The following is a 22,950-nucleotide window of genomic DNA, read 5'->3' on the forward strand; positions in this document are numbered from 1 at the left end:
TTCAGAGACAATAATTACACCGAAGCCACCCTGGACATTACGAAGGTGGGACATGGCTCGTAAGAGGGTGCGCGGTCCCCGCGAGTGGCATTGTGAGTTCCACAACGTGCTCCCATGCTGGCCACAGGGTAGGCAAGGCGTTATTATAGTGGGGCCATCGTTTCTTCCACCAGCTCGGTTGACAACTGCCGGGTGGTCATTGGTGGATGTGGACGTGCTGCAGTACTTCCCAACGCATTCCACACGTGCTCGATGGGATTTACACTACTGGCCATTAAAATTGCTACACCACGAAGATGAGGTGCTACAGACGTGAATTTAACCGACAGGAAGAAGGTGCTGTGATATGCAAATGATTAGCTTCTCACAGCATTCACACAAGGTTGGCGCCGGTGGTGACACCTACAACGTGCTGACATGAGGAAAGTTTCCAACCGATTTCTCATACGCAAACAGCAGTTGAGCGACGTTGCCTGATGAAACGTTATTGTGATGCCTCGTGTAAGGAGGAGAAATGCGTACCATCACGTTTCCGACTCTGATAAAGGTCGGATTGTAGCCTATCGCGATTGCGGTTTATCGTGATGTCGCATTGCTGCTAGCGTTGGACGAGATCCAATGACTGTTAGCAGAATATGGAATCGGTGGATTCAGGAGGGTAATACGGAACGCCGTGCTGGATCCCAACGGCCTCGTATCACTAGCAATCGAGATGACAGGCATGTTAGTCGCATGGCTGTAACGGATCGTGCAGCCACGTCTCGATCCCTGAGTCAACAGATGGGGACGTTTGCAAGATAACGACCATCTGCACGAACAGTTTGCAGCAGCATGGGCTATCAGGTCGGATACCATGGCTGCGGTTACCCTTGACGCTGCATCACAGACAGGAGCGCCTGTGATGTTGTACTCAGCGACGAACCTGGGTGCACGAATAGCAAAACGTCATTTTTGCGGATGAATCCAGGTTCTGTTTACAGCATCATGATGGTCGGATCCTTGTTTGGCGACATCGTGGTGAACGCACATTGGAAGCGTGTATTCGCCATCGCCATACTGGCGCATCACCCGGCGCGATGGTATGGGGTGCCATTGGTTACACGTCTCGGTCACCTCTTGTTCGCATTGACGGCACTTTGAACAGTGGACGTTACATTTCAGATGTGTTATGACCCGTGGCTCTACCCTTCATTCGATCCCTGCGAAACCCTACATTTCAGCAGGATAATGCACGACCGCATGTTGCAGGTCCTGTAAGGGCCTTTCTGGGTACAAAAAATGTTCGACTGCTGCCCTGGCCAGCACATTCTCCAGATCTCTCACAACTGAAAACGTCTGGTCAATGGTGGCCGAGCAACTGGCTCGTCACAGTACGCCAGTCACTACTCTTGATGAACTGTAGTATCGTGTTGAAGCTGCATGGGCAGCTGTACCTGTACACGCCATCCAAGCTCTGTTTGACTCAATGCCCAGACGTATCAAGGCCGATGTTACGGCAAGAGGTGGTTGTTCTGGGTACTGATTTCTCAGGATCTATGCACCCAAATTGCGTGAAAATGTAATCACATTTAAGTTCTAGTGCAATATATTTGTCCTATGAATACCCGTTTATGACCTGCATTTCTTCTTGGTGTAGCAATTTTAATGGCCAGTAGTGTAGGTCGTGGAGACGGGCGGGCCGAATATCGTCTCGTTGCGGCAGTTCATACAACTGCGTCGTTCGGTGTAGTCTCGCATTCTCATCCATAAAAATGATGTCTGGGCCAAATGCTCTGCTGTCATAATAACGATGACTGTTGAGTAAACTTTGTTCCAGGATTTAGTGCTCAGTACGCACAAGTAACATTATGCTTCCCCTCACCATAACACCTGGACCAACAAAACGATGACGTCTGACAATGTTCCAGGATACATTACGTGTTCCCACCTCTCGTCTCTCCTTTCTCTTCCCTTCTTTCACCGTAGTCTTCCATACATGTTTCCTCTCTTGGTTACCACGTTACCACGTTGGCGCACCCTCAGATAGAGATAAGTGGGGACACGTAATTCAACCCCGGGGCAATTGTCCGACATGGCCATTTTGGTGCTTCAGATGTTGTGGCGTGGGGAGGCATTATATCGCGTTGGCTCTCTCTCTCTCTCTCTCTCTCTCTCTCTCTCTCTCTCTCACACACACACACACACACACACACACACACACAGGCGAGAGTGAAGGGTGGCAAGCACAATGGACTACTGGATACATAGACTTAAAAGGCATTCGAGATTTTGGCAACAATATAAAACGGAATAAAGTACCATTCTCTAAAATTGCTAATGTACAGTTACACACTAAAGAGCCAAAGCAACTGGTACACATGCTTAAATAGTGTAGAGCCTCGCAAGCAAGCAAAAGCGCCGCAACAAGATGTGGCATGGACTCGACTAATGTCTGAAGTAGTGCTGGAGGGAACTGACACCATAAACTCTGCACGGATGTCCATAAATCCATAAGAGTACGACGGAGTGGAGATCTCTTCTGAAGCCGGCCCGGGTGGGCGAGCGGTTCTAGGCGCCACAGTCTGGAACCGAGCGGCCGCTACGCTCGCAGCTTCGAATCCTGCCTCGGGCATGGATGTTTGTGATGTCCTTAGGTTAGTTAGGTTTAACTAGTTCTAAGTTCTAGGGGACTAATGACCTCAGCAGTTGAGTCCCATAGTGCTCAGAGCCATCATAGACATACTCCATAATGTTCATGTCTGGGAAGTTTGATAGTCAGCGGAAGTGTTTAAACCTATAAGAGGATTTCTGGAGCCACTCTGTAGCAACTCCGGACGTGTGTGGAGTCGCATTGTCCTGCTGGAATTGCTCAAGTTTGTCGGAATGCACAATGGACATGAATGGATGCAGTTGATCAGACAGGATGCTTACTTGCGTGTCACCTGTCAGAGTCGTATCTAGAGGCGTCAAGGGTCCCATATCACTCCATTTTCACATGCACCACACCATTACAGAGTCTCCACCAGCTTGAACAGTTCCCTGCTGACATGCAGGGTCCATGAGGTCATGAGGTTGTCTCCATACCCGTACACATCCATCCGCTCGATACAATTTGAACCGAGACTCGTCCAACCAAACAACATGCTTCGAGACATTAACAGCCCAGCATCGGTGTTGACGGGCCCAGGCGAGACGTAAATCCTTGTGTCGTGAAGTCATCAAGGGTACACGAGTGGGCCTTCGGCTCCGAAAACCCATATCGATAATGCTTCGTTGAACGGTTCGCACGCTGACACTGTTGGTGGCCCAGCATTGAAATCTGCGGCTGTTTGCGGAAGTGTTGCACTTCTGTCACTTTGAACGATTGTCTTCAGTCGTCGTTGGTCCCGTTCTTGCAGGGTCTTTTTCCGGCAGCAACGATGTCGGAGGCTTGATGTTTTACCGGATTCCTGATATTAACGGTACACCCGTAAAATGGCCGTACGGGAAAATCCCCACTTCATCACTACCCAGGTTATGCTGTGTCCCATCGCTCGTGCGCCGACTATAACACCTCGTTCAAACTAACTTAAATCTTGATAGCCGCCATTGTAGCAGCAATAACCGCTCTAACAACTGCGCCAGACACTTGTTGTCTTATATAGGCGTTGCCGACCGCAGCACCGTATTCTGCCTGTTTACATATCTCTTTATTTGTAAACGCGTGCCTATAACAGTTTTGGTGCTTCAGTGTAGCAAGTATATGTTTATATGTGGTGCTTTAACTATAAGCTGCAGTCAAACGAAGCACATGACAAAAGTATGTAAACGGTTTATGATTTCGAAAATAATCACAATACATATAACCCATTGTGAGGCCAGAGGGTTAATGTCTTCATGGACAAATGTTTGCGATTGCCTACGGAGCTATGAATGTACTCACGTCTACAACTCTTCGTCCGAGTGTGAAGGAAGTGCAAGGGCTTTCCACCGAAACTTCTGCAACATAGGCAACATGTTAGCGGACGTTATCCTGAAGCAGAATGATGCAGTCCGTCATTTCTGGGCGTCTGGACTTAATGGCAAGCTTGAAGTTTTGCAAAGTGTCCGCGTACAGCTGTGCGTTAATTGTGGCGCCGTGTTCTAGAGAGTCAATGAGCAGCGGACCCTTGCAGTCAAAGAGAAACATCATCGTGATTTTTCCGGATCTGGCGTGTCTTTTTTTGACTACATTGCAGAAGTTTGTACATCAACCATACAGTTTAGCTCTCTCCGCCCGCGCCATTTGACTGTGTATTATTATCTTTTTTACTGTCTAGATTTCAGCTTTTATGTCATCATCAAGTACAATGTTAACAGTTCTTAGACAATTATTAACTAATATTTGTTAAGACTGCCCAAAGCAGCAAACAAGGCTAACACTTGTCTTCAAGATGTAACTGTCAAAGAATGTGGACTATAGAAGAGCCTTAATAATGGTCTAGCAATGTCTGGCGTTGTGCTTGATAATGGCGTAAAAGCCGAAATCTGGATAGTACATAAGATAAGAATACACAATTGGCGATTTACTCTTTTAAAAAGTATAGCTTGACTGTGGCCCAACGCCCTCGAATTTTTTTACTTTTATTTAGTGACAAGTGTAACTAACATTTCCTGTTAGGTCTTATCGTTGGAGTTCGTAAGATTATAAGTTCTAACTCCCTTCTTTACATTTGGGCTCACGGTAGGTACTATCCACTGTTAGCATATAGCTTGATAATGACTTGGTCGAAATTTTTCAATTGTGAGAAATAAAACATTGTACTGAAAGTAGACAGCCATGACGCCTCTTATCTATAGGTTTCACCTCAGATAGAATTTGGGACATACCAGTCGGTAGTAGCAGAGAATGTTTACTACTATGCAAGAAGCTGTCTCGTACGGGGTTTATGTATGCACACATTTGAAGTCTCTAGAGCAACCTACACAAGAAGGTCTCATAAGTACGTAGTTACTAGATGCTGGATTCTATGAAAGAAAGAATTAGCTTTGGCTTTAAAGGAAATAGCATGGCTTTGGTTCGATGTTGTTGCGGGAAGATCCGAATGGGGTTGGAACCGATCTTCCCAAGATTACCAGTGGAATCACGTAGTTACTTGGCCAACACAGCAAGTGCCCGTTCTGAGCCGGTACTTATAAAGATAAGGCTGTGAAGTAGATAAGGTTCAGAAGCATTTCATCAAACTCTTAGCTGCGAAAACAAACACGTTGAAGTGGGTACAGCGCAAATTTAGAGTAACTCGGGTTCATGAAAGTACTGCAGTGGCCAAGCAGCGTGTTAAAATATCTGCTGCTGGCAACTTAAATGAAACAACCTTAACACAGCGCTCGGAAGGCAGTCTTTCACCTTCACGAGTCCTGAGATGTCGTTCGATGTTATGTGCCCATATGCGAAATTCTTTTAATTGGTGAAACACTTGTTGCAATATCTGATGATTTCAGGTTATGTGGAGAACGCCAGAAATTCGTACTTTTATAATTCTTCGTCTAGAGCAGTAGCACCAAACAAGGTGATGAATATGATAATCATTTGAAATGTCTTCAGTTAAATGGAAACAGCAGAAAATAATGGACCATCTCGTGTCTTCATCTGCTACTGAAATACGAGACGCGGCAGACGTATTCCATCCGAGGGAGACAGAGCTCCTCATTACAGACTCAGCGCTCGGTCTTTATGTAACTTCTTGCTCAGCAGCAGAGAGCTGTTCGTGAGCTGGAGCTGATTTACTGCAAACAAAATAAAAGACGGGAGACGTTGGACGCACCAAGTTTCGTGTCGTTTGATACTTCTAGATTCCAGCGATATCATTACCTGTGGAAAGTTTCAGTGGAGTATGTTTGGCAGATGTGAACTAGAGCTCTGCCTCAGCTACTGAAACTGGTGCAAAATGCTATTCAAGCGAAAAATTTAATTTAAGCAAACAAAACTTAGGCATATTTAATGTCTATATTGTACGATATTTGATGTGTTATGTTGACTGTAAGAGTTTCTCGCGTGTCGAGTAGAGAGCTAGAAACAATAACGATCTGACAAGTTTTCGTTAATTGACGTTAAAACCGTGTCTGAAGGTGACCAATAAATGTAAAATTAAATAGAAACTTAAAGAAATCAAAATTGAACTCATAATCAAAATAACACAATTTTATATCATAACTCTTTTACTGAAATGCTTGTCTCTTAGTATCTTGTAAGTAAATTCGTGTATAGTAATGCTGGCTTCTGAACATCATAATATGACATGAATTAAAACTTTTGTGTACCGAAAGTCGTTGAATCTTTCATTAATGTTGACTTCACTTTTAATAGATTCTTCTTCTTATGATTGAAATCTCTCACCAAACGAAGAGAAATATGCAAGCTTTGCTCCACAGCTCCTAAATGATTCAGAGTAAACATTTTAAAACTACCAACTGCTGTTATATGCTGATAATTTTCATTGTTTTCAACTTTACGATCACCACAAAAACATAGCTGTTTGCTCCCCAATGCATTCTTATAGTAATCGGGTGGGACAGAATAGCGTATTATTTTGCTGATGATTCAGTTAACGTTCGAGTTACTGTACGCCATCGCCCGTGAAATACAATAACATGCGTATCAAGTGCCTCATTTCATCCCTTTAAACATCATGTTTACAGACAGGGATACAGTCTTCCCTCCTCCCCTTACTGTTCAATCTGTACAACGAAGAAGGAGTGATGGAAATAGAAGAAAGCTTCAGGAGTGGAATGAAAAATTCATGGTGAAAGGACATTAATGATACAATTTGCTGATGTCATTGCTATCCTGACTGAAAGTGAAGGAGAATTACATGATCTGCTGAACGGAATGAACAATCTAATGAGTACAGAATATGGACAGAGTAAATCGAAGAAAAACGAAAGTAATGAGAAGTAGCAGAAATGAGAACAGTGAGAAAATTAACATCAGGATTGATGGTTACGGAGTAGATGAAGTTAAGGAACTCAGCTACTTAGGCAGCAAAATAATCAATGACGGGTGAAGCATGGATGACATCAAAAGCAGACTAGCACTGACAAAGAAGGTATTCTTGTCTACGAGAAGTGTACTAGTATCAAAATAGGCCTTAATTTAAGGAAGAAATTTCTGAGATTGTATGTCTGGAGCACAGCATTGTGTGGTAATGAAACATGAACTGTGGGAAAACAGGAACAGAAGAGAATCGAGGCATTTGAGATGTTGAAAATTAGGTGGACTGATAAGTTAAGGAATGAGAAAATTCTGTGCAGAAGCGAAGAGGAAAGGGATATGTGGAAAACACTGACAAAGAGAAGGGACAGGATGATAGTGCATCTGTAAAGACATCAGGGAATGACTTCCAAGGTACTAGAGGGAACTGTAGAGGGCAGGAAGACAGAGATGGGAATACATCCAGCAAATAATTGAGGACGTTGGTTGCAAGTGCTACTCTGAGATGAAGAGGTTGACACAGGCGATGAATTTGTGGCTCCCGCATCAAATCAATGAGAAGAACGATGACAAAAAAAAAAAAAAAAAAAAAAAAAAAAAACCATGCGAACGGTGTCAATTTGGCAAACGATGTACATCCTCTCATGTGGTTTTCAATGTATTCGCACCCTTCCACAGACGTATATCAAAGTGTAACGCGACACGCATGTTCAGTCGACTATTTTACATAGTTTAAACGTTCAACAGCGATATTACTGCGGCCTAGCTAAACTATGTGACCTGTGACATGTGGTGAACAGAGATTCACATATGAGGGTGACGTGTTCTGTAAGCCGTAGCGTAAGAGTACCTTTGCACGGTACGGTTTCAAACAGGTAATTGTTGTTGTCGTCCGCCATTTAACTGGGGACTGACTTGCCCTCGTCTGTCTGCTGTTACAGTCCACGATATTCGTCGGCAACAGTCTACCTGGCTGATGATTCTGGCGATGGTAGTTGTCTCCGAACCGCGTTACAATTCTGATACGGTCGCTCGTGTAGATCCCAGTGGCTGCAGGCCTCGGAGATGGAGTGGTCCGTGCGTCGGAGAACCACTATCTAACCGAGATCAGACTCGCTGATGTGCGTGTTGGCCTCGCTGCACTACACTGGAACGCTGGCAACCAGCACAAGTCTCGACGACTTGCCCTTCACGTGTGGCGTTCGGCTATTGCAATTCCTGTAGTGACCTGATCTGCTCTCTAACACAGCTGCTGTCTTTTCGATAGATGATTATATATAATCTATGTTTTAATAATTTCATGTGACTTTTGTGGAGCTATTTCGGTATCGTGATTGAGAGGAAGAGTAAAATTAATGTCCTTCATATCAGATGAAACAACGACTCTATCGGAACAGGTCACTGTTTATTTAATTCCACAACGCGTTTAGAAGTTTTAAACCTCCATCATCACATGGATATATGTGGATTAATAAGGCATGTATGTGCTGCGTGACGACTTTGGAGTAACTTGTGGCTCTGTCTAGTAAAGAAAAAATAATTATTTTTACGCTTTCCTTTTTACTCATCTAAGCAAAGAAAGATCTTCGCGCTGCTTTGAGATTTCCTCCGAAATAATGTTTCTTTTTTCCTACATTTCCTTTGCAGTCTGAAATAGGAGTTTTGATTTGCCGTATGTTCTTTCACTTATTACTTTCCAGATGCCATCTTTTTTCCATGTGTTTACGAAGGGTGACGTTGTTTTCGATGTATCACGACGGGAGAAAGCAGACTGTGATCATTGGAGGCATTTTATTTACTTTTCTTTCAGATTTATGTTTTCGTACATCCTTTAATCATGACCTACATAAAAATATGAGCCACCTGTTGAAATAGTGTTTGCTTTCCTTTTCTAGACAGTGCCACAGGTCACTCCTAAGCCGTAGTACAACACCCAAATGTCGTATTAATCCATATAAATCCATCTGATGATGGAAGTTTGAACCTTCGAAGCGCGTTATGTAAACATATGAACAGTAACTGGTAACAGTAAACTTGTTATTTCATTTGATATCAGGAACAGTCACGGTGAACTATATATGATGGTAGTATCTGTTCCTGAAAGAACAGTTACCGTTGATGACCATGCAGCTTTATTAGAATGAAATGATAATTAAATGGTCACCCTAGCTGCAAACAGGCGTTGATATACTTCATTAGAGCACGGGAGCGTGCATGGGATAAGTCCCTGCAGGCGCACTATCCTCTGTGCCAACGGTGGCTCAAGTGGATAGAGCGTCTGCCTTGTAAGCAGGAGATCCCGGGTTCGAGTCCCGGTCGGGGCACACATTTTCAACATGTCCCCAATGAAGTATATCAACGTCTGTTTGTAGCTAGGGTGTCCGTTTAATCATCAAGTCACGGTGAAGCCTAAGTAAAAACACACGTATTTAAAGGTACCCTTTGAACGCTGACGCCATTGCTCTGTTAGTTGACAATGAAAAATGAACTAAGAGTTCTTACAACACAGGTAATAAAGGCTACGAAAGGAACGAATGAGTTGGCGCAGTGAGTGGAATTCGGGAGTACGACGGTTCAAATCCCAGTCCTGCCAACCAAATTTAGGTTTTCTTTCTGTTTTCCCTAAATCTTAAGGCAAATGCCGGAACCAGCACCCCTCAGTTCCTTCTGCATGCTTCCCCAACCAGATATTGTGCTCTGACATCGAAGTCCACGCGAAGTTAAACCTTAACCTTTCTCCGTTACTTTTACTACGAGAGGCACAGGTCTTCAGACCGAATAAAGACAAACTACGTACATTTCTTAAGTCACCACTAATAAAATAGTAATGCACTGGAAAGTGATAGCACAAATTTTAGAAAGACAGATCGATGTCCCACTGAAAGATGACGTCTCGGACGCCCACTTAAATGAAACTCTGACATATTAAACATAATTTAGGCGCTGTCCGTCTGTAAGGACAGAGCAAAGTAGCTCAGTATCCTTCATTGTGCTGCGAAGAGCTTGCATGGCTTGTAAAACTAACAACAACAACAATTATTATAATAGTAATAATAACAATTTTCGTTTTCTTGTCTGTAATTGTTCCACAATAGTCGATACGTCTCACGCAGTCGTAGTATATCAGCCTTTAGGGCCACTTTTAAGCGACCCTGTACTCAGACAAGCATTTAAAAAATTAACTCTGGTGCATATTTGTCATTGCCATGTCATCTATAAACATATCTACGAGTGAAAAGCGTACCTGCAATACGTGTAAGTAAGCCAGAAAAATGAATGACAAGTCGAAATCACATCTGTATCTGTACATAAACATATCGTCTCCCTCTTACGCTTTAGCCTTCCTAAAAATTAACCACAGGGGCCGTAAACACCTCAGTTGATTGTGTGAGGCGTGTAGATCTTTGTCAAAAGATGAGGGATTGATTATGTTATTAATATTGCAGTTAGTAAAGGTCTGAGTCTGGCAACCATCTTACCAAACAGAAAGGAACATGAAACCAAATAAAACATCTGAAGATACACAGTCACTCCAAGCAACTGTGGTAACGCTTTCATTAACGAGTGAACAATAATATTCATAAACATATGAGAAGGTGAAATAAAAAAAGAAGACACATAATATGCGTAACTAGATAACCTGCCCGATGGAATTCAGACCTCTTTCGTTACAGATACATACTCTGGTTCTCTGTGTCAGTGTGACAAAGTATAAGCGGGAAACTACATCCAGCTGTACAGCATGGATTTACCGTAAAATTTGAGAATGTACTTCTGTTTGATGTTAATTATGTCGTTTGCGGTCAAAGGAAATGAAGCCTCTTCTCACCCAGGCACTTTTCCGCGTGTTTGCTTCTCATTATAAGAAATAAACAACAAATCCGTAAAGTAATTGAAATTTCTTGTTTGGAATCAGTGGGAAATTTCACTTACGTAAAAAGCACCAGAGAGAGGACACACTGCAAAGTTGCACTCTGTGCGTATACAGCGTCTGTTGGGGGGGGGGGGGGGGGCTTTGATCGTATTCACTGCGATACGTACAGTCCATCTGTCCTGTCGCGCGCGTAAGTATGTGTGTGTGTGTGTGTGTGTGTGTGTGAGTGAGTTCGCGAGAGAGAAATCTGGAGCTATTGTGACTCTTAACAAGCGTATCTGATTGGTTTTCCTCCGGCAGTCGCCTGTCAGCGTATCCGAGGCAAAATGTTTTCGGTTCATGCAGCACAAAAAACACGGTTTGGCTTTTCATCCACTCCGTCCCTTTGTGTGCGTTCAGGTACACACACACAAATAAAACATTACATTGAAACCGTGAACGAGCAGTTTGCTTCAGCTTTATTGCTAACTACTGTCGTAATAATATAGACCTTCTACGTATTTATTTACCTAGCGAGGTTAGAGTTACACATACAGGGTGAACTAGACCTCCAGCGACAAAATTTTAAAATTTTTTTCTGGTATATTTTCCGAGTAGTCTGGTATAAGAGATCCATGGTCTCTGGTGATTCGTTAGAAAGAACCTGCATTGCGTTTGATTTCTTTCCGCTATTTATCTTTATATCTGTACTGCTCCGAAAATATATGCACAACAGTATAAATGTTGACGGTACGCTCTGTGTTTCATGTATGGAAACAAATTAGTTCCACTAACTCGCTGCGGCAACTTTAACGACCACTGTACTAAATGTTTAAATGTGTGTGAAATCTTATGGGACTTAACTTGGTTTAAATGGCTCTGAGCGCTACGGGACTTAACATCTGAGGTCATCAGTCCCCTAGAACTTAGAACTACTTAAACCCGACCAACCTAAGCACATCACACACATCCATGCCCGAGGCAGGATTCGAACCTGCGACCGTAGCAGTCACGCGGTTCCGGACTGAACCGCTTAGAACCGCACGGCCGCCGCGGCCGGCATGGGACTTAACTGCTAAGGTCATCAGTCCCTAAGCTTACACACTACTTAACCTAAATTATGCTAAGGACAAACACACACACCCATGCCCGAGGGAGGACTCGAACCTCCTCCGGGACCAGCCGCACAGTCCATGACTGCAGTGCCCTTAGACCGCTAGGCTAATCCCGCGCGGCGACCACTGTACTCTTGGCCCTCAAGCTTGCACTAAGTAGTTCTCGGTTTTGTCTCGAGTTTTTCCACCAGTGTTGGTTTGTACGTTATCAGGCGCTGTATACTTTGCCGTAAATATTGTGTTCGACATTTTGAATAATACCAGCAAGAGGCAGTTCTTTAGAATTACGTACTGTAGTACTCTTACTAATATCATAACAGATCTATAACAATAAACTGATTCCAGCAGTGCCATTCTCGGCCATTCCACCCACGTGATAGTGTCAGATAGGCTGTTTGCAAGCCAGAGCATCCCACTGAACATCCGAATCGTCTATTACAGAACATCTGAAAGTAAGACAATAATGTACAATTCAACGAAACGAGGAAGTCCACGAGAAAACTGCGAAGGATGACTGCCTAAAAAGAACAATATCGAATTACTGTGGACACTTCATAGACAACAGAAGTTATGTACGGGAATGCTTGCATACTTAAAGGAAATAAGATACAAATTAACTGCCTGAAGAAAATAACAAAGTACTTAGCGGAAAGAAGTGTAAGAAGGGAGACAGTAATTGATAGATTAGATGACAGAAAAATATAAATGAAGTCAAGGAATTGTATGACCGGTTGGACGTGAGGAAAAGGAGGAGTGCAGAGTGTCAATGACGCAAAGACACTTGCTTCGCCGGCCGAAGTGGCCGTGCGGTTAAAGGCGCTGCAGTCTGGAACCGCAAGACCGCTACGGTCGCAGGTTCGAATCCTGCCTCGGGCATGGATGTTTGTGATGTCCTTAGGTTAGTTAGGTTTAACTATTTCTAAGTTCTAGGGGACTAATGACCTCAGCAGTTGAGTCCCATAGTGTTCAGAGCAGTTTTGAACACCTGCTTCGAACGTATGTAAAAAAAAGCCAAGCTGATCTGAAAAAAGGAAGAAAAATAGTGGAAAATATTAAAAATAGTTCCTACTTAATAAAATTGAAATTAAGGTAAAGAAGATGTACAAGAAAAAGACAACTAGGTTAAATTTTTGCTATGCAAGTATTGGGTACGTTGGAATGCAGTACCGTTACCTATCTTGTAAGTTTGTATGGAGTTACACTTGAAGCTATACACAGCAATGATTATTTGTGAGTGCTTCTCAGTTGTGGTGAAGTAGATGTGCTGTAGTTAACGGTAATGGGAATATCAATATTAATAATAACAGTAACAATAACAATAATAATAATACACAAATTTCATCAGAAAGTTTAATACATCGCTACTTAAGTACCGGGTGATCAAAAAGTCAGTATAAATATGGAAACTGAATAAATCACGAAATGATGTAGATAGAGAGGTACAAATTGACACACGTGCTTGAAATGACATGGGGATTTATTAGAACCAAAAAATACAAAAGTTCAAAAAATGTCCGACAAATGCCGCTTCATCTGATCAGAATAGCAATAATTAGCATAAAAAAGTAAGACAAAGCAAAGATGATGTTCTTTACAGGAAATGCTCAATATGTCCACCATCATTCCTCAACAATAGCTGTAGTCGAGGAATAATGTTGATCCTGCCTCGGGCAGGGATGTGTGTGATGTCCTTAGGTTAGTTAGGTTTAATTAGTTCTAAGTTCCAGGGGACTGATGACCTCAGAAGTTAAGTCCCATAGTGCTTAGAGCCATTTGAACCATTTGAATAATGTTGTGAACAGCACTGTAAAGCATATCTGGAGTTATGGTGAGGCATTGGCGTCAGATGTTGTCTTTCAGTATCCCTAGAGATGTCGGTCGATCACGATACACTTGCGACTCAGGTAACCCCAAAGCCAATAATCGCACGGACTGAGATCTGGGGACCTGGGAGGCCAAGCATGACGAACGTGGCGGCTGAGAACACGACCATCACCAAACGACGCGCGCAAGAGATCTTTCACAAATCTAGCAATATGGGGTGTTTTTTTTTGTTTTTTTTTTTTTTTTTTTTTTTTTGCTCTAATAAAACCCCATGTCATTCAAAGCACGTGTGTCAATTTTTACCTTTCTATCTACATTATTCCGTGGTTTATTATGTTTTCAAATTTATACTGACTTTTTGATCACCCGGTACTTTGACGAAACAAGTCTGGTAAATCGAATCGAGAGAACAGGATGGCTCTCCATATTAAATGTAGACTGAAGAAACAAATATCTGATCCTCATTAAAAGAAGAATAAGGAAAGTGACATGGATAATTAAGATGACATGGATTGTGCGAACTAAACATGATCAAAATTTTGCAGACTTTATATAATATGATAAGCAGCCTAAGCGAAAAAAGCTAGTAGCAAAGGTGAAAAGAAAATAAAAATCAAAGAAAGGTCTTAGGATATCTTTAAGTTATTTATCCAAAAATTAATTTTATAATTAGCATTAATCAGTCCGCGCCATTGTCCCTGTTTCTTTATCCAAATAGTCTCCAGTTCCATGCAAAGTTATATAGACTTCGTTCATAGCCTTTCGATGACAGAAAAATAAATCTCGTCACCACCTGGTCCTGCAAGCAGTGCACGCTCCGTTACAGAGTGAAAATTCATTCTGAGGATAGCTAACTGATTTCCTATACCACCCAAGAGTCGCGCGGTTTAATTGCCTCATCCCAAGCACAGAACACTATCAAAAATGACCCATGATTTCACTTTGTCAAGACACCATGATCTGTAGCCACAGCACTGGCACAGTGAGGTCAACAGAACGTACCCCTACACTATGCTTCCCCTAGCGCGAATTCCAGATGTGTACATAAATTCCACGTTGGCAGGTTACAACACGCTGTTTACTAGCCGAATATATTCGCATAAGCATGATTTAGTCAGCTAATAGTAACGGCCCCTCAGTCCCTTCTACCCCCTTCCCAGTCTTCTAGTCTTTAAAGAATCGTACTCCCAGTTATAAAACAGCTAACGTCACATTGTTTCACAAATCATTTAACGTGTTCAATATTGGACGTTAAGAATGTTAAATCCTTATGGTTGGAAATACAAAACCCGGGCTATGTTTGTTTTATTAGTTTCGGATTATTCACCCGCAGTTAAAGAAAAAGTCGAAACCGGAACTGTTTTCCTTTGGTCAGAAGCGGTAGCAAAGGTACACTAGTGTTGTTACGCTCTTGGAAGTAGGTCCTACATATGTATTAGATATATTATTACTAAGTTACGTTAATAGAAACTTTAAGACATTCTAATGTATTAACAGCCATCAACGTTTACTTATTCACACTTTAGGTATGTAGTTTTTATTTCAAAGATCATGTACACTCACAGTATCTGTACTGTTGTGCTCCGATTGCCGCGCTGTTAATACGGAGTATGATAATGGCTAAGGTTGCTAAGGTTGCTTCGTGTTCGGTAGTGAAACTCGAGTGTGGCACACGGTTAAAAAGGGACGAGAAATAGGTTCTTCTTAACGTTTTTCACAAATTCACAGAAAAAATTGGCTTTGAAGTTTTTCGAGGAACTATATATGATACAGTTGAGGTACAGATACACACTGGATTTTATAACGGAATCGCTAGATTGTTTACCTAGTGCAGTTCTTGGTCGTTGGTTCAAGTCTCGCCTTAGCCATGTTTTCTCGCTCAATTCTGAACACCTTCGTCTCGTATTTGTAAAGTTCGTCATCATTTCTTATAAATAATAAATGTCTTCTAGTTTCTAACTACATATGGCAATATAAATTCCTGTTTTCATTTCAAATAGACATTCTTACGTATCGAAATTTTATGATTGTTAAGAAAGGTTGCTTAAATTAAGAAAACATAACTGTTTGATTTTTTAGCGCAAAAATGAAAAACCAAATACTCTTTTTTGGCCTATGTCCATTCTCTTATACCACAGATGTAGTCTCACACGAACCAGTGTAATAAGTGTCACAGAAACATGAAAAACAATCAGTTTTACAATATCGAGCACACCGTACAAACGCTGCATTTTTACATTTACCACCGAACCATTACAATATGAACCCAACAGCACTCGCCCGCCAAAGAAAAATCGAAAGAAAAGATGGCACTAGCGGGACAGAAGTACTGGCGCCAGCTGCGTGACGTACCAGTGACAACATTTTAAATTTTTACATTATGTCAATATACGAAAGTTCGATAATCAACCTTTTGTTCCCCTGGAAGCCGTTAGATAGGCAGAATGCAGCTAGGGCTACTGACGTTTTAGCCATGTACTAACATAACTGGTAAACCTCCGATTCCTTAAAGACTCGAACTCTCATGTATAAAACAGCTCCAAACTTCTGGTTACAATAGAGCGCCGGTTATCCGAACTAATTGGAGTACATGGGTGTTCGGAAAACCAATTTATTCGGATAATCGAACTGTATACTTCTACTTACCAATTTATCAATTAAAATTACATGTGTTTACAATGACATGAATTTCTTTTGTTATTACAAAAGCAAGTACAATAGGAGTGTACGTAGTACAGCCTAGTAAACAAAAGATGTGTAATACATATTGTTTTGCATGTACAGTACGTTGTATATATAGAATTCTCGCTTACAAAAGTCCTTAATTTTGGCCTGTCTAAGAAAACCTACCCGCTTACGAGTAACTAAGTTACACTCCTTTTTCAGGACAGGTATCTGATACTGGTCGCATTCATCTTGAGCTTAAAACCATCACAGGGCAGTGTCGGTACGTGTAAACGCTTCAGAAGCATGCGGTATACTTTCATCTTCAGTTTCTCGACCACTAGTTGACGAGATGCTAGCGCTGTGAACTTTATCAGAGCCGAAGCTTACAGTTTCACTATGGTGCATGATGTGGTGCCCTGGATTTGCATCGTCGATACTTATCCGTACTTGAACGTCTCCATCATCATATTCGTGGCAATTGAGTTCTTTAAGAATATGAAGCATCTGGACATATCATTCTACACATCATTTTCAATTAGACGCCGGTCGGAGCGGCCGTGCGGTTCTAGGCACTACAGTCTGGAGCCGAGCGACCGCTACGGTCGCAGGTTCGAATCCTGCCTCGGGCATGGATGTGTGTGATGTCCTTAGGTTAGTTAGGTTTAATTAGTTCTAAGTTCTAGGCGACTGATGATCTCAGAAGTCAAGTCGCATAGTGCTCAGAGCCATTTGAACCATTTTTTCAATTAGACTTTGAGAACTTCCCGAAATGCTCAAAATTTTGCACCAGACTTTTTTCACATTCTGTTCCAATGTCCCGATCCTTCAGGACACATCTTTTAAATTACTATTCTTATTATTTCTTAACAGACTTTCTTCACCTTCCTGTTCTTTTTCTAACGATAGCCTACGTAAAAAAATTTTCTGTAGTATCGTGTTAGTTTCAATAACGCCTTGATCCTTGGGCCGTAATAAGGAGGTTATGTTAAGTGGATGAAACATAACTTTTATGAACACATCCTTTTCGTTTAAAATGTCACCTGATGGATGAGTTGGTGCGTTATCAAAGAACAATAATGTTTTCTCACTTTCGTCATTCCTTAACGGATGAGCTGTTATACAGGGTACTTTTCCATAAACTACTCAGTGAAACTCGTACTATCCATCTCGGCGCTCTTTTGTGAAGTGTACACGTAGGCATCGCGGACATGTTAACGTGTTTGAAAGAATGTGGTTTCTTACTTCAACCAGTGACGAGTGTAGGGAATCGGTGGTTACCAGTAGCATTAGCACAAGCTAAAAGTGAAATGCGATCCTTGCTTATTTTAGTACCAGGAGCTGCTAATTCACGACGTGAAGCAAGAGTTTCTCTTGGCAAAGCGTTCCAATTGAGTCCACTTTCGTCAGGATTGTAAACGTTTTCGAGAGCATAATCTTCTTTCCTCAATAAGCCCCTTAGTTCGATATTCAAAGAATGAGCTGCTGAAGAATCATCGGATAGTTTTTCTCCTTGTATTTGATGCTCACAGAATGCCATACTTCCTTTAAAACTCGACGACCCTCTAAGATTTTCATTAAACTGAAATGCCTTTTCACTTGTAATGGAACCGGAAATAGATTTTCCTTGCGTTTTTTCTTCCTGTAAGCATAATCCCCTACATCCGTATTCTGGCAAGCTTCATAGTTTTATGACTTGTCGGTCCATCAGTACAATCAAACGTAGATATAAAATTTGTGATGCTCGTCTTTTTTTTTTCTTTTGCATCCGTAAATGTCGACTTGCCAATTTTGTACTCATTAGGTAACTTCATTGGAGATTCACCTTCCCCTAACCTTCCATTAATCTCGTATTTACGTCCCATAGAAACGTTTACGTTGAGGCACTTTATATAGCAAATTACATTACGCGGCAAATTTGGCGTAACTAAACGTAACAGAACTCGATTACTCGCGGGGGAAGGCGGTAGAACCGAGCGAGTAACAGCTCGGTTAATAGGCCACTGGGGTGACCAACATTCGGATAAACTACGCTCTGTTGTACCTGACAAATGAGCTAATGTGTCAAATATTTGATGTTAGACATATACACGAGAAAAGGTTTGAAATTATATTTAAGGTTGGAAATCGCTGAGTACTCTCATTATGAAACACTCTATGAATATAGTCTGGATAATTAGCGTTCCGCTTTAACCAATCTTTATGCTTATTACGTCGTAACTCCTGAAGTATATATCGTACAACGATATAAGATTGCAGTTACATTTAGTGGGATACGTGGATATCGTCTGCAATAGAGTTGCAAATAGCGGTAGCAGTAAAAAAGTAATAAATTTAAAGTCATGCCTGATGCTGAAGTTATTGCATGAAAAGCGAAAATTTAGTAAACGATAAACTCATATCCTTTCATTTTGTGTGGGGTGATCAGCGAAAAAAAGTTGCTAAGGGTTGGTGAGACGTGGGACACACGCTCAAGGGTACTTCAACTCAATAAAGACAAGGCAATAATTACCAATCAAACACCAACTGTGGCTTGCAATTTCCAACAGATTTTATGTAACAGTTGTATGACAGCAGCAAACTGCTGTTACCCCAGAATAACATACATAATTGCCCTGGAATCTGAAACATTACTAAAGAGACAAAATGTCTAAGGGCGTCAAACTCCACCCAAACAATAAATAATTTTAAAACCCTCTTTACATAAACCTTAAGAACAACACAAATGATAAATGGTTTACTGAGAAAAATTCCACGAAAGCAGGACACCTTTCAAGATATAACAGCAGAAACAACTCACAATTTCTCTTTCTGAATAAGATATTATTATTAGTATTATTATCGTATGCACCAATTACAGTAATACACATTTAGCAAAACAAAGAAATATATATAAAAATGAACATGTGAAATTATATATAGTACACAGATTTTAAAACGGCTCAGATTACACACGGATGTTGATGGACTCGATCCAGCGGAGTCCATCGTGGGATGCTTGATGGAGCTTCTCAATGCCACCAGGGAAGCGTCTGACTGGACAGCCATTCACAATGTGGCTCGTTGTTTGGGTGTCACCACAGTCACACACACTGTCACTTGAAAAGCCCCACTTGTGCATGTTGTATTTGCACCTACCCTCTTCAGTCCGATATCTGTTTAACTGCACCCACACCTCTCTTGGTTGGTGGAAGCCTGGAATTGGAACTGTTGGATTGTCTACAAGTTCGTGGTTTCGGATTCTTGTAGCTTGCCACTCACGATTCCACTCTGCGTCCTGGTCGAATCCTGTGGACAGCATTTGGACTCCCATTCCATATGCTGGTCTTCTTAGATTTGAGGCGTTTCCTGGGCAGTGATAGCAAATCGTCATGAAGAGGGATCGAGTTGTTTTCAGAAACTTGCTGACAGAGGTTGTAAAGAGCAGCCTTTCGACGGTGGTCTGGTGGACAGATGTTTGAAAGCACTGGCAGCCAGCAAGTAAGTGTAGACCGGACTGTACCACCAATTACCTTCAATATTAAAAACCCAGTATAATGAGAGGCAGACCGAGCGAGGTGGCGCAGTGGTTAGACACTGGACTCGCATTCGGGAGGACGACGGTTCAATCCCGCGTCCGGCCATCCCGATTTAGGTTTTACGTGATTTCCCTAAATCGCTCCAGGCAAATGCCGGGGTGGTTCCTTTCAAAGGGCACGGCCGACTTCCTTCCCCGTCCTTCCCTAATCCGATGAGACCGATGACCTCGCTGTCTGGTCTCCTTCCCCGAAACAACCAACCAACCAACCAATGAGAGGCATCTTTCAGGTATTACAAAATTTCAGTGGCACATCAGAGGTGCTTGGAAACTACAACTCAGATTGAGCCTGAATGACAACTGAAAGAAACGGTGGAAGGAAAGACGGACGCTTTGGCGTCACCAGGAACAAAAAATAAAATACTCAGCTTAAATTCGCCTACGAACTGAAATCTGAATAAACACAGCGACCGCGCTATCGGTTACAATTCAAACTGGCCGCCACCAAGTCGTCGTCCCTCAGTTAAACGACCGGCTACAACGGACGACGCGCGCCGCTGATTATACCGCTGAAGCAACAACATAGAACCACACAGTAACTGGGCAGTGTCCAGAGTAACACAGTCTTCTAAATATTAGAAAAATTTCAGAACAGGAATACGGCTACAAGGGACCCTCAAGCTTTCTTATTTTTCAGCTTAATCCACACTGAAACAGTATATCAGACGCAAAACATTATCAAGAAATTAGTCTTTAGTAGGAGTAGACAATCTGTTTCTCACAAACAGCTTAATTTATTCCTGCTCCTTTCTCATCACCTCCATACCATCACCTGCTCATCCTTCACCTTCCTGATGCTGGCTATGTTCTCAAAATACTCAATAATAAGAACTTCCACTTGCTCCAGATTTGATGTCGGGGTGGCGAAGTTTCCAATATGCAGTCCTCCCCAAATCCATCATTTCACGCAGATAACCACTGTTTAATAAGGTATGCACCAGTGGGCAATACGAAACAGGTAACATGGGCGTCCAAACACTGGGACAAAATGGTTCAAATGGCTCTGAGCACTATGGGACTTAACATCTGTGGTCATCAGTCCCCTAGAACTTAGAACTACTTAAACCTAACTAACCTAAAGACATCACACACATCCATGCCCGAGGCAGGATTCGAACCTGCGACCGTAGCAGTCGCGCGGTTCCGGACTGAGCGCCTAGAACCGCTAGACCACCACGGCCGGCAACACTGGGACAGCCGTTAACTGGAAACAGCACGAAATACACTCCTGGAAATGGAAAAAAGAACACATTGACACCGGTGTGTCAGACCCACCATACTTGCTCCGGACACTGCGAAAGGGCTGTACAACCAATGATCACACGCACGGCACAACGGACACACCAGGAACCGCGGTGTTGGCCGTCGAATGGCGCTAGCTGCGCAGCATTTGTGCACCGCCGCCGTCAGTGTCAACCAGTTTGCCGTGGCATACGGAGCTCCATCGCAGTCTTTAACACTGGTAGCATGCCGCGACAGCGTGGACGTGAACCGTATGTGCAGTTGACGGACTTTGAGGGAGGGCGTAAGTGGGCATGCGGGAGGCCGGGTGGACGTTCCGCCGAATTGCTCAACACGTGGGGCGTGAGGTCTCCACAGTACATCGATGTTGTCGCCAGTGGTCGGCGGAAGGTGCACGTGCCCGTCGACCTGGGACCGGACCGCAGCGACCCACGGATGCACGCCAAGACCGTAGGATCCTACGCAGTGCCGTAGGGGACCGCACCGCCACTTCCCAGCAAATTAGGGACACTGTTGCTCTTGGGGTATCGGCGAGGACCATTCGCAACCGTCTCCATGAAGCTGGGCTACGGTCTCGCACACCGTTTGGCCGTCTTCCGCTCGCGCCCCAACATCGTGCAGCCCGCCTCCAGTGGTGTCGCGACAGGCGTGAATGGAGGGACGAATGGAGACGTGTCGTCTTCAGCGATGAGAGTCGCTTCTGCCTTGGTGCCAATGATGGTCGTATGCGTGTTTGGCGCCGTGCAGGTGAGCGCCACAATCAGGACTGCATACGACCGAGGCACACAGGGCCAACACCCGGCATCATGGTGTGGGGAGCGATCTCCTACACTGGCCGTACACCACTGGTGATCGTCGAGGGGACACTGAATAGTGCACGGTACATCCAAACCGTCATCGAACCCATCGTTCTACCATTCCTAGACGGGCAAGGGAACTTGCTGTTCCAACAGGACAATGCACGTCCGCATGTATCCCGTGCCACCCAACGTGCTCTAGAAGGTGTAAGTCAACTACCCTGGCCAGCAAGATCTCCGGATCTGTCCCCCATTGAGCATGTTTGGGACTGGATGAAGCGTCGTCTCACGCGGTCTGCACGTCCAGCACGAACGCTGGTCCAACTGAGGCGCCAGGTGGAAATGGCATGGCAAGCCGTTCCACAGGACTACATCCAGCATCTCTACGATCGTCTCCATGGGAGAATAGCAGCCTGCATTGCTGCGAAAGGTGGATATACACTGTACTAGTGCCGACATTGTGCATGCTCTGTTGCCTGTGTCTATGTGCCTGTGGTTCTGTCAGTGTGATCATGTGATGTATCTGACCCCAGGAATGTGTCAATAAAGTTTCCCCTTCCTGGGACAATGAATTCACGGTGTTCTTATTTCAATTTCCAGGAGTGTACAATATACATACATACAGACAGCAGAACCTTAAGAGCCTGAATAATTCCCACCGTTTGATTCTGTAGCGAATCCGATTGCACGCTGATACATTCCAAAGCCACTTTCACATGATCACATCGTTTAGCAGCACAGACGAGACCATCGCCCTCTCACTAGACGCAGCACACACTCGTCTACCGCACGCATGTGTCTCTCCGCAGCCCCACTGGCTACGTGACAGAAAGAGGCAGAGCATACGCAAAGAGCGACCGCCGACAACCACACTGCAACCCGGAGCGCCAACTAAGCGGCCAAAAGCAGTCCTCTTCCCACAGCGTCGTGCGCTTAAATAGCCGAAAAAA

At 43.3% G+C, this 22,950-nt stretch overlaps 1 non-coding gene across 1 annotated transcript; it reads left to right on the forward strand.

Annotated features, from left to right (window-relative positions):
• The first annotated feature begins 9,177 nt into the window (after positions 1-9,177).
• On the forward strand, positions 9,178-9,252 carry Trnat-ugu (transfer RNA threonine (anticodon UGU)). Its single transcript has one exon. It is a non-coding gene; the product is annotated as a tRNA-Thr (tRNA).
• The last annotated feature ends 13,698 nt before the right edge of the window (positions 9,253-22,950 follow it).

Source organism: Schistocerca serialis, chromosome 6 (assembly GCF_023864345.2).
Source record: "Schistocerca serialis cubense isolate TAMUIC-IGC-003099 chromosome 6, iqSchSeri2.2, whole genome shotgun sequence".
In the NCBI taxonomy this organism is placed as follows: domain Eukaryota; kingdom Metazoa; phylum Arthropoda; class Insecta; order Orthoptera; family Acrididae; genus Schistocerca; species Schistocerca serialis.